The sequence below is a fragment of the Etheostoma spectabile genome, chromosome 12 (assembly GCF_008692095.1).
Source record: "Etheostoma spectabile isolate EspeVRDwgs_2016 chromosome 12, UIUC_Espe_1.0, whole genome shotgun sequence".
NCBI lineage: Eukaryota > Metazoa > Chordata > Actinopteri > Perciformes > Percidae > Etheostoma > Etheostoma spectabile.
Window position 1 is genome coordinate 27,423,439 of NC_045744.1, and position 211 is coordinate 27,423,649.

General features: G+C 40.8%; 1 protein-coding gene across 3 annotated transcripts in view; it reads right to left on the reverse strand.

Annotated features, from left to right (window-relative positions):
• Positions 1-211, reverse strand: part of gk5 (glycerol kinase 5) — a 16,650-nt gene that overhangs the window by 11,256 nt on the left and 5,183 nt on the right. The gene's annotated exons all lie outside the window — the stretch shown is intronic.

Sequence of the window (211 nt, forward strand, 5' to 3'; positions counted from 1 at the left end):
TCCTTCTACTCGTGAAATGTTCCCTGTGCCACTGGCTGCAATACAACCCCAAAGCATGTTTTATCTACCACCATGATTAACAGTTTGACCGAGGTTCTTTTCATTAAATTTGGTGCCCTTTCTTCTCTAAACGTACCTTTGTTCATTCCAGCCAAAAAGTTCTATTTTGGTCTACAGAGCTTGTTACCACAATGCATCAGGCTTGTCTATA